Here is a 10,375-nt window from a genome sequence, read left to right as displayed (position 1 = left end):
CCCCATATCTTGTCTTTATTAGAGCATACATTTAGTATTGATATTTACTGTTGATCAGTTTGTGTATGCATATCATTTGCTTTGGACATTTCTTGCGAATGCTTATGGGTTAGACATTAGATAGGGGTCCCTGAAATAGGGTATATGTGAGCTTAATAAGGGTTTGGTTGGTTGTAAAGGGTATTCGCCAAATTGAGAAAATAACAACTATTCTGATAATTTCAAATATGTGCGAAAGTGAATTCTGAAAGTATTTCCTGAACCTTTTTCAAGTTTTATGAATCTGTTTCCGTCGGAATAAAAATACAGTGTATATTCATATTTTTACTGTTCAAATACAGATTTTAACAGATGATAAATGACATACTACTGGTGCAAACCATAAGATAATTTGCTATTGTCATTTAAGATAAGAATTAACGAAGGAATGATTTAGGAATGATTTGCAAAGCATGTTGTTTGGAAGTAATTAACAGGCAATGATCTTCACATGATTAGTGTTGTAGCACTTAAAAACAAGAAGTCATGCCATTAAAACGCTACGTAACCTTATAATGTTATTTCCATGGAATACAATAAAGATGCAAATAAGAAATTATTTCGTTTTCTTGCATTATCTGAACTATACCGTGATATAAAAGTCAGATTTTCATCAAACGGGAGAACTGAAGGCAGCATTCTTCCTAAATATGTTTATATTTGTATTATGAATGGCATAAATCTTACATTTTTCTTCAATTGTCAATTTTGGCACCAGTTCCAAGTCGAAAAAAAGACTACAGTTTAAAGCAGATTTCAAAATTGGTTGCAAATGCGGAGCAACATACTCTCTTTTCTCTGTTCTCTTTCTATAACTAGGCTTTTCATTGTTGATCTTTCACAGACAGAGCGTGAAAAAACTGTTAGTTCCTTAAAGCAATAACACTTACTTGTATCGCAATAGTGCGCGTCAAATAACGTAGATTTAGTCCTGTACAAAAATTAAAATTTTTAGTTTCGTTTTGAAGTTGTTTAAAGTATTGCTCATCTTATCCTATGTAGTACTTGTTTTATTCTATTTCAAAATGGCTGAAATTGATAAGTTATACATTTGCTCACGGTGAGAGAAAGGGTTAAGATATTAAAAGAACTATTTTGTATGCTTTGGAAAGGGTTACACTTTAACGCCAGCGTTGTACAGCTAAAGGTTATTTTTTCAGTCTATTTTTGTAAAAAGTACTGACAAACACTGACAATAGTTAGCGTGAGGAATGGGTTCTTCTGTGCTGAAAAGAGAGACTTTTAAACGTTATATTAAGTGTGATAAACAGATCACAATTTGAAGTAGTATGCACATCTATCGGTATTAAATCATGAAGCCTATTGTAACGCGCATCAACTGACGTTACATTTTATGATTATTATACTTTAAGCACTTTCATAGTCAGTCAGATTTTGTTCTTTGTGTAGAACAATTTAAATAGCATTACATATACTTTGGAATTTTGCAGTTAATCCTAAATCCTAGGACTTATGACCAACTTTAGGAGAAAAAGTTTTTGCACTTAAGACCGTTTCAAGTAACTGTCCTATCTTCTGTCGTAAACTTTAGTACGCGTTGTTTTGCGCTACATTGTGACGTCATTGTAAACAACTCTTAAAACGTATGTACAGCGTTAATGACTGAATTAAAGATATTGGTGTTCGGATTTATTCTCTTAGACCATTTTCTATCATTCTAGATAGTTTCAAAACAAAATTCAACAAAATTTTGACTGATATAGCACCATATTTCATGGGTAAAATTAATTAAAGCTCCATATTTCATGGGTAAAATTAAATAATTCTCAATATTCCCTTTCACTGCATGATCGATTCCCTTGGATATTATACAGTATCGACTTATCAACTCCTCGTCAGTCCAGCGCCTTTGACCTGTCTCCTGGCACAGGGCTCTCCATCTTTGAAACACTACCATGACCACTGCCATGTTTGATTTTGGAGTGGTTTTGACTTAGGACAATCTTAAGATACCTTTAAAACACTCATAGACTTAGGACTGTTTTTGGTCATAAATATAGGAGTCATAAGTTAGGACCTTTTTTAAGACTTTCTTTGAAACGCAAAATTATCACAAATTTTGTCTTAAGGCAAACTTAAGACTTAGGACTCTCCATGAAACGCAGCCCGAAAATATTTTTTTTCTCTTTTCCGTTGCATTTGTAGCAAGAGGCACTTAAAATAAAATAACAAACGTCGTTTTCTCAGCATCATATTGTTTTATATACGAGTAATGTTATTTTAAAGACCTTACTAAAATTATTGTGGATAAAGCTGATTTAAATTATACTTATAATAAAATGTTTTCAGACGAACATTTATTTACAGTTTGTTTCACATTAACTTATTAAATTTTCGTCAAACAAATACAAAAAAAAACAGTTAAAAGAACATAATTTATTTGTTTACATTTCTATCTCCGTGTGTTATTAAATCGTTACATCATTAAAATTGCATTTATCATGTTGTTTCTCCAGAGTAAAATTTATGTTGAAACACTTAAATTCAGAAAGTGGCTGCTCTAAAAATGACGTATCTAATAGACAGAATGATTACGATGGAATATTCACTTTTGAAATATTGTTATATATTAATCGAAAGTATACATTATTGTCCTTTTTTAAAAGGAGGAGATTTATAATTATGAATTGTACGAGCGGTGTCGAAGCAATGGACTCAGGCGCCTTGAGTTTTGTTCGTACATTTACATAATCAGAGTGTAATAACATAAAACGGGCCCGACACGAAGAGTTCTCACGATCGTTTCACTGACGCTAGCTCTTTACATTTCTGTAAAGGGGAGCTTTTACACTTATAAAAAGTAAATTTATCATATTTATTCAGAAATGTTACTGAGCGTTGTATATTAGATATTAGAAGGAAATATCTGAATAATACAATCATTTTGTTTATACTATAATAGGAAATAATTTTAATGCTTCGAACCATTGGATTTTTTAATATATATGAAAAATTTATTTGCTGAATCATCACAAATTATGCCAACTGTTATAAATAAAACAACCATGCTGACATGAAATGATGGTATTTTAAATTTTACTTTGATATTCTAAGAGTTAATTGTCTTTGCGAAATTACAGATATTTTCTGTTTGAAAATAACCTTCGGTAAATCCCTCTTGAATAACAAGTTCCTTTTAAATCAAAAATCAAAACAAATACTATGATCTAATGTACACATTTTAAGCAGCACAATGTTGAGAATATATCCTCTCGCATGCTGGGAAACACTTTGTGAGAAAATTGTAATAAATTATAATAATGTTCAAGAACATTTTACCAGTACAATCCTACTTGTGTGATCACATTAAATGTATTGCGATTATAACAGATGATAAATAGCATACTACTTGTGCAAATCTCTGAGAGAGAACATACGATGATAATGACACTCTGGATAAGAAACAACATCAGGAATGATTTGCAAAACATATTGTTTAAAAATAAGGAGAAAATAATCTTCACTGGGAAAGTGTTGTAGCATTAAAAAAAAGTCATGTCGTTAAACCTATCCCTAAATGTATAACTTGTTCATGGAATACAATAAAGATGCAACTAAGAAATTAGATGAAATACATTAAGGTGTATTTAATTCTTCCATCTGCTTTAGAATATGTTGGTATTTTAACAAATATGAAATTTGACGTTCTAAAATACATTCCATTTCTAAATACAGATTCTTAAATATTATACTTCAGAATTCCATCCGGCCAAATCAAAACGTTATACTATAACCGATTGTTTGAAGATCTGCTTTGGTACAAACCGTGTTATTAAACTATATAAATCACCTTGAATGAGTAAATAACAAACCAGAATGTTCTTTTCTTTTTTTTTTCTTTTTTATGTTCTTTTTCTGCATAGGTTCAACTTTCTTCTACCCAGCCAGGGGCTTTTCTTTCTAATGATTTTTGTAACGTAATAATGGTTTAATCAAGTCCTTCTTGTAACAGGTTTTTTTTACAAATAATGAGATTTTAATAATGTGAACTCAATTACATTGTAATGACAGAATCATAAAATTAACTAGAAACTTACATTATAACGATTTGCAAAATCTTTTTTTATAAACACTTCAATTGAGCTTGAAGTTGTAAAAAAAAAGAAATTACATTAGTGTATGATAATTTCATTTAAAGCGATATAGTTTTATTTTCAATTGGCAGATATAATTCAAAACATGATAATTATATGCGTGTCATTTAATAAAGATGATAATTATTTTTTTCATGTTTATATTGTTGCAGAAAACTATTGGTTTAAAGTATATATTCTATTCACATTACCTCCCATCTTCATAATCACTTGAAGTTGTTCAGAAAGATCAAGGTCAAAAGGAGAAATTATCTAAAGTCTGTAAACAGTATAAGTAATGGCCATAACAAGTTTATCGTAAATCCGATGGCTCAAGTATGTCCTGCCTTTTAAGTATGATACTAAAACACCTCTTCAAATATTATTTACAAATTTATGAATTGTATTACCACAACTCTTATTATTAATGTAGTGAATGTAGTTATTAAGTATTTTGAATATATTAATATATTATATACATTAGTATAGGTTGTAATTTCAATAAACTCGGACGAATTTGCCATATATACGAGAGAGATACCAAACAAAAACATATGATATTATTTTATACAGAACCCCTTGACGTCTGAAATAATAATTAGATAGACTAAATGACGTTTATTCCTAACCAAAGGGTGATTTGATATCATACTTTGTCTTTACCTTACCATTATTTTAATTGTTTTTAGTCGAGACATTCATTAAGCGCTTGCTAAATTAAACCTAGTTTGCAACATATTTCAATTTGGAGATATTTCATGTTTTCATTTTGTTTTACTTTAAAGTCATACGCGTAGTTTGTTTGTGTTGGTTTGGAGGCTGTTAAAACGACCAGTAAACTTAAATACATTATATATCCTATACCCGAAGGTCACACAAGGTATAGTAAAAAGCTCCCTGAAGTGATAGTTCCACAATTACGGCTCAGAATTTGATAAAAATATATGATAGTAATTTAACAGATAAAATATTACTCTTAAAGCTGATATTAACATTTTAACTATTGAAATAAATATTATTTCACGTGGCTTATTTTTACACACACATGTGAGGGTGCTCGGGAAACTTTGGATATTTATTTGACGTCGTCAAAAAGATAATAAGTCGTACTACACGTCTTTTGTTAACTGTTAAGTATAATTTGGTAGCCATTCCTTTTCAGGTGTGGTAGAGACGAAATGTGTTTCCAAACCATAAATAATCTTTGGATTCGCGGTCATTAGAAGTAATCACAGTTTCGTTTGTTGTGATAATGTGCGCTAAGAATATCTCGCGGTCTTTCTATCACATGAAAAATTCAGTCGAAACCCAAAACATTAATGTATTTGCAATGGAACTTTTCATCATTTGTCAACAGCCGATGAACTCACCTGGTACACTATCTATTAAAATACCATGTACGGCTAAATGGACTCCATGACTGAAAACAAGAATGTCAGCAGTGCCGTCCGAACGTCGTCAATATTCTGAAATAACGTCGTTTAGCCGCGAATCGATGTTCCACTGCTTAGATCTGCCTGTTCTAGAATCCCCCACAATCAGTTCTTCACCCTCGAAGAACCATTTATGTCAGCGGAAACAAACTGTCCGTAAACATGTAAATGCAATGTCCGAATTATTTAGCAATTACAACGTGTCTATGTGTGATGTCCATTTTTTCAAATACAATTAATATACTTAGCGTTGTTCAAAGTGCCCCGAGCACTTTGTTTCTTTTTTCCGACGCTAGAATAATTCATTATGAATAAATATTTAGTTCTTGCGAATAGAGATTAAATGCCTGTATTTGACACGTGCGTTGAAAACATCATTCGTAAGTTTTAGTCTTAATTGCTCATCATTTTACATTGTAGGCTTTGTAGTTATATGAATCTTGGCCTACTTTCACTTTGGACCCATTTTGTGATTACAAAAATGACGTACAATGCTGTATCATATTAACGCTCAACATTGAACATTGTGTTTCTCCAAAAGGCGTCAGGATTATCACGTGGAAATTGCAAATTTTACTTCTATGCAATAACTGTTAACAAATATATTAATGTTTTAGACCCTCTTTATGTTAGAGTGTAGCATTAATATCTTTAAATTAAACTAAAAATATGTTAAAGAGAACAACACATTAAGGAAACATTCAGTCACGGTGACCAAGCATTAGAAGAGTTTTAATCAAAGACTTATTTCAAACATAATATTTGAAGACTTAAGTGGAGAAGTTTGTGGTCAAGTTCCTGTTATTATAACGACAAAATGCCTTATTGAATATTTTTAAAATAATTTTTAATTTCTTAACGCTGTAATTTTGAACAATAAAATCTAAATTCAAATTAGCTTTTCTCAACCCTTTCAATGCTGACTGGAAAAAAAAATACAAAAGTTTGAATTAATTAGCAATGATAGAATGATTTATTTTGTATGGGAAAAAATGATTTGTTTTGTATGGGGAAAACAATAGTTATATTTTCTTACTCTTCCTACACTGCTATAGGTGATTGTTAAAGATGCAGTTAATTTGTAACGTTTTATCCAATTAAAGAACCATTGAAATGCAAAATGTTTTTAGAAATAAGACATATATTAAGAAAAATAAGGTATTCTGAAGTTAGAACTATTCCTGCAACGGACAAGAAACAAACACCGGAATGTGTATGATAGTTTGGACACACATCTATTGAAAATCTGTCAGAGTTAACTACACATTGCGTTTACTGGAGTTCAGGTATTAGTTCCCTGCACTACAGTTACTGCACTGTCTGTCTTTTAAAAAAACTAGAGCATTATTTATAGGGTTCACTTATGGTGACAACAAGGAAAACAATAAGAATAGAAAAGTCATATTTATATGCTCGTACATAAGTTACTTTATTCTGATGTTTCATATTGTTACGACAGGGAATTGCCTATAATACGTAATAGAAAGAACATCGAAACACGAGGCTATGTGATTTGTAAGAGGGGCGAAGCTTCCGAATTTAAATCAGATTGTCGACTGTTTTGAGAATACGATTTAACACACATTTTTAATTGTAAGGTCTCAAAATTTGATACAAAAGTGAAAAAACATCAAAAGTCTCGGAAATCTGATTACGATTGGTATTACGTAGAAAACATATTGGGTAGACTTGCATAACTTTAATTATCATTACAAACATATAGTTTATATATAGCGTAGTCAATAAATAATTATTTTGAATTAATATCATTTAGATATCAAAAGGTCAAGGTTCAGTTTCAAAATATACAGAACCTATAATGGAAATGATTAAAGTGATGGAATATTGCCACCTGAAATTTTGTTAAATTTAGGTGATGAATTTTTTTCAGTTCATAAATAAACACATTAAGTGCTACGAACAATAATATGTTGTATAAAGTTTAGAACATTAACACATTTGTCACGTCTGTGATTTACCATTTCTTAAAATATATTATGCTTGAATCTTTTTAATATATAATACATGCATTTGTGAATATTCTAACAAATTTTCGTCCTGCCTCATTTATCATTCTCTCAAGTTTAGTAATATCTATCGTGCAAGTTGATGATAGTTTTGCTACTATGCTACAGTATAATGCTTCACTGACATGCTTTTAATTTGTTTTTCAAAGTCTTCCCCGAATTTCTCCAGAAATTTTCTTTTCAATTTTGTTCCAAACTGATGATACTTGATATAAAGAATGTTGTCGACAATATCTTACTTCAAAAAAGTAAAGTGTTTTTACACAGTCACGATGGCTGAGGATGGGGTACATGTATATTATGCAAAATATTTAAGGGAAACTAAACATTTCAAAAATCTGTGAAAATTCTGTGCTTAAGGAGAATTGTTCTATTCGTCGGATATTAGAGGGTTAATGTACCTTTTGGCATGTATTTATATCTTCAGAAGCACGAGAACGCAATAGAAGCCCGATTGCAAAGAAACATACCTCGTTATCGGAACTGTCGCGTTTCGCTATCTTTATTTCGTATACAGAAACCATTTATTGTGTCATGCTTTCCACATGCTAATGAGATATTATATGACATTTACGATTTGATGAAAAAGGTACTTTGGCCGCCATTGCATTAAGGTCAATTTTCAAAAGTAACATTTTTCAGAAAACTTGAACAGTCAGAAATACATGGAAGGGTGTAAAAATACACTTATTTGCATGAAAAACACGGATTGTTTTGAGAGAAAAATAATGATGTATTGTTTTTAATTCTTTTAAGCTTTAGAATTTGTAACACAATCTGTTATGCATAGACTTTGGCTTTATAGTAAATACATGTCAATGGTGCGACGCGTTAATCATGATATAATCAGATACAACAGAAATATATTTTAATTTCACATTATCTACAAAATTGAATAGAAAGAGATATTAATTTACTTAAACAGGCAATGATTCTTTTCAAATACGATAAAAGCAAACGTTATATAGGTTTTGAAGCGCTGAGAATGTTTTTTTTTTTGCAAGATACATGAAGGTTAAAAATACATTGTGATTGTGTACATATTGTACAGATAATGAGAAGAAATATAATAAATGACTAGTTGAAAATAATTTATTCAAGTGGTGTCTAGTTTTTGAAAATAGATGTTTTAGCAAAGAACAAGCGAGAATACGAAGAAACAGACACATATTTTCTTTCCCTACTCCGTTGCATTTGTAGCAAGAGGCACTTAAAATAAAATAACAAAATTAATGTCATTTTCTCAGCATCATATTGTTTTATATACTAGTAATGATATTTTAAAGACCTTACTAAAATTATGGCTAAATTCTGTAACTATTGTGAATAAAGCTTATTAAAATTATACTTATAATAAAATGTTTTGAGACGAACAATTATCACATTAACTTATTACCCGTTGTAATAGAAATTTTCGTCCAAAATAAAAAAAAGGAAAAAGAAAAAAGAAAAACTAAAAAAAAGAAAAGAGAAAAACTAAAAAGAATTTCATTTATTCGTTTACTTTACAATTTCTATCCAGGTGTATTATTGAGTCGTTTTATTATTAAAATCGCATTTATCATGAGAAAAATGTTCAAACACTTATGTTCAGAAAATTGCTGCTGTAAAAATGACGTATGTTATAAACAGAATAGATATAATGTACAATATCAACTTTTAAAATACAGTTATCAACTTTATCAACAGTATAATTATATTATTGTCCTTTTTAAAACATTGTATATCTATAATATTGAATACCGTATCTTTATCCTTATTATCTAACAATAAAATAGTAGTACTCGTTTTCGACAACAATCTTTTAAAAAAGATAGAGGTTGCCCTATTTGTTAATGTGTTTGCCATTTAAACTCACCTAGGATCGTGGGTTCGAGCAAACTATAGTCAAAGTCATGTTTCCTCATATGTTAACGGTACCGGTTCGTTCTTGGAGGCAGACTCGATAGTCGTTCAAATAAGATAGTATAATCATTTCTTCATTATTAGGTTTAATGTCTTAACGTAATGTATCCTTATGAAATTCAGTAAGATATTTTTCAATTGTTTCTATGTAGCGTTATCACTTTATTTAGTACTTTTTAAATATACTTTTTCTTGTCTTTGAAATATTTTCATAAAGTTTCATTAGAATTATTTCATGTGTTTGCTAAGTAAATCTTTCCCACTTTAGACGCAATATGATTAAATAGTCATGAAAAAGATATCCTGTCAACGGTTTCTTTTACTCGTTTTCTTCTTTCATTTTGTCAAATACCCCGTTGTAAGCTGGACAGTATTTCACCTCTAAAAATATCATTCTTATTCAGAAATATTAGTGAACATATTATATCAGATATAAGACGAAAATGTCTGAATAATACAGTCGTTTTGTTTAAACTATAATAGGAAACAGTTTAAAGCTTTGTACCATTGAATTTGTAAATGTATATAAATGGCATTTATCTGCTGAATCATCACAAATGATACCAACAGTAATAAATAAAACAACCATGTTGACATGAAATGATGATATGTTATAATTCACTTTGATTTTCTATGAGTTAATCGTCTTTGCGAAATGGCGTATATTTTTATAATCTTCGGTATATATTATTTACAAGTTCTCTGGAATAACAGATTCCTTTAAATTAAATAATTCAGAACAAAGACTGTGATCTACTGTACACAAGGTAACATCATGACTTTAAGCAACATAATTTTGAGAATATGTCTTGAGTTCTTTCATGCTGTGAACAACTGTGAGAAAATCGAAACAAATTTGGTAACAAGCAGATCTCGT

Source organism: Ruditapes philippinarum, unplaced genomic scaffold, assembly GCF_026571515.1.
Source record: "Ruditapes philippinarum isolate M1 unplaced genomic scaffold, ASM2657151v2 ctg1621_1_1_1_1, whole genome shotgun sequence".
Taxonomy (NCBI): Eukaryota; Metazoa; Mollusca; class Bivalvia; order Venerida; family Veneridae; genus Ruditapes; species Ruditapes philippinarum.
Note: the sequence above shows the minus strand (reverse complement) of the source record.